General features: G+C 35.9%; 1 pseudogene; it reads right to left on the minus strand.

Moving 5' to 3' along the window:
* Window positions 1–305: 305 nt before the first annotated feature.
* Window positions 306–974, minus strand: LOC123256070 (annotated as a pseudogene).
* Window positions 975–2,864: the final 1,890 nt, after the last annotated feature.

Here is a 2,864-nt window from a genome sequence, read left to right on the forward strand (position 1 = left end):
ATTTCAGAGCTTAACAATTATAAATGCTTGTGTACATTTAGTCAAATCAAGAATCAAACCTCAGTCTAAGCACTGCATAAACACTTTGAAACAAAAAAGTACAAGTCATGAAAAAAAATACTCTGAGGCTTCTTTACCATAAGGAAATAATTAACGATGTTAAACTATCTTGCACACTGAACATCATAAATTGCAAAGTCGGCATTTTATATTACTGATTTTATTAACTTTTTAAAACACAACTATAGTTGAATATTACAACAAAAACAATAGCTAGTAGTGAGTGTGTTAAGATGACTGTAGTCCTTCACTCATTCACTATTGCATACAAAAGCCAGCATTACAATTAAGAGTATTCACTGGCCCCCCATTAAGAGGTTTGACACTGAACACCACCTCTGGGATGATGCTCATCATCCTCATAAGCTTCCCCATTGTAATGGCGCCGTCTTTCTTGAGATGGGTCAAAGTCCACCAGTTCTACCTGATCCATTTCTTCAGTCTCCTCTACTTCCTTTCTTTCAGGCAGTAACTTTTCCAATAAAGATAGCTTATCTGATGAAAGAAAGCCATTCTCTGGGAAGTTTACCTTAAATTCAATTATTAGAATTCCTTTCTCATAAGGTCGGCAATAAATAGGCATGCCTTCATTCAGTACACATTTGATATCTCCATGTTTGACAATCTGACCAGGATGAGAAGTAATGACTATAGTTCTACTATCAAGAGTTGATATTGGTTTCTGAAAACCACACAATGCTTCAACCAACTGGATATCCATACACATGAAAAAACAATGATAATATCTCCTGGCTCAAGTCCTGGCTCCTGGTCACCTTCACCATGGAATGTTATCTTCTGACCATCTTTCATGCCCTTGTCAATATGAACCTCCAGAATTTTCTTCTCTCGAACAATTTTCCTTCCATTACAGCTTTTACATCTATCTTTAGGGCTGATTCTTTCCCCATGCCCTTTAAAACCAGTGGTTTGCTATTAAGACCTTATCGCTTATCCCCTCCCTTAATTGACTTCCCTTTCTACCTCCTCCCTTATTCCCCTCCTTCTTTTTGTTTTTAAAAGCCTTATGAATTCCCTCCCCATCCTCCCCTCCCTTTTTTTGTCCTCCCCACTCCCCCGCTCCCCTTGGTTTACCCCTTCTAACTTTCTCAGAAGGGTTAGATAAGAGTTTTATTTCCCAATGGATAGTATAGCTACTCTTCCCTCTCCGGGTTGATTACACTGAGAGTAAGGTTTGATTATTATGTCTTTATGCTCTCTTCTTCTCCTTCTTATAATAGTATTTGTCCCCTCTCCCTCCCATGCCCTCTTTGTGTGTAATAGAATATTCTATTTTCTTATTCACTCAAGTTTCTCTTGGTGTCCCCTGCTATTTACCCCATCTTTCCCATCCCCCACACCATCTTAGATTATTTAGTGTTCCACCCTCACCCTGTTAATTATTCTTCTGATTAATATAATAGTGAATATTATAATAGTGATTAGAGTTCACTACAGAGAATTATACATAACATTTCTCTACATAGGAATACAGATAATTAGATCTCACTGAGGCCCTTAAAAAGGCAAATTTAAAAATTATGTTTTCTTTCTTTCCCCTCTGTATCTTATTTACCTTTTCAGGTTTCTCTCTGGTTCATTTGGGAACTTTTTAAATGCAAGAATTGAAGATCCAGGTACCTATATGATGGAAAAATTCAGGGTGGTATAATGGAAAGGCTCAATTCAGGCTTATTCTGAAGAAATAGGGCTGTGGACCATTCCTACTGTATCAGAGTGGTTATGTTTGTGTTTTAGAACGGATAGTCTTCAACATTGTCTTCTTTTGGTCATTATAGTACATTTGGCAACTTAGAGAAACCAAGAACTGGGAAATTCTCCTATCTTTGTAATACATTTCTGTTTATTCTGAAAAAATAAAGACTGTAGTCATTGCTATTGTGTCAGACATGTTTTATTTGTGTTGTAGAACCAAAACTGTTCAATAGGATCTTAAAATGATCGATCTGGTTCATTTGGGAACTCTTTAAATACAAGAATTAAAGATTCAGATAGATATAATAGAAAGGATCTGTTCAGGGTTATTCTCCAGAAATAAGGAAGTAAAAAGTTCTCAAAGTGTCAGAGATGTTTAATTTGTGTTTTAGTACTGAAAATGTTCAACACTGTCTTCTTTTGGTCATTGTAGTTCATTTGGCAACGTAGAGAAACCAAGAACTAAGGATTTCTCCTATCCATGCAATACATTTCTGTTTATTCTGAAGAAATAAGGACTGTAGTCATTGCCTTTTTATCAGACGAGTTTTATTTGTGTTGTAGAATGAAACTGTTCAATAGGATCTTAAAATGATCGATCTGGTTCATTTGGGAACTTTATAAATGCAAGAATTGAAGATTCAGGTACCTATATAATGGAGGAATTCAGGGAGGTATAATGGAAAGGCTCAATTCAGGCTAATTCTGAAGAAAGAGGGCTGTGAACGATTCCTACTGTGTCAGAGTGGTTATATTTGTGTTATAGAACCGATAGTCTGCAACATCGTCTTCTTTTGTTCATTATAGTACATTTGGCAACTTAGAGAAACTAAGAACTGAGGATTTCTCATATCTGTGCAATACATTTCCATTTATTCTGAAGAAATAAAGACTGTAGTCATTGCTATTGTGTCAGACATGTTTTATTCCTGCTGTAGAACCGAATCTGTTCAATAGGATCTTAAAATGATCGATCTGTTTCACTTGGGAACTCTTTAAATACAAGAATTAAAGATTCAGATAGATATAATAGAAAGGTTCCATTCGGGTTCATTCTCCAGAAATGAGGAAGTAGATAGTTCCCAAAG

The sequence above is a fragment of the Gracilinanus agilis genome, unplaced genomic scaffold (genome assembly GCF_016433145.1).
Source record: "Gracilinanus agilis isolate LMUSP501 unplaced genomic scaffold, AgileGrace unplaced_scaffold55832, whole genome shotgun sequence".
Taxonomy (NCBI): Eukaryota; Metazoa; Chordata; class Mammalia; order Didelphimorphia; family Didelphidae; genus Gracilinanus; species Gracilinanus agilis.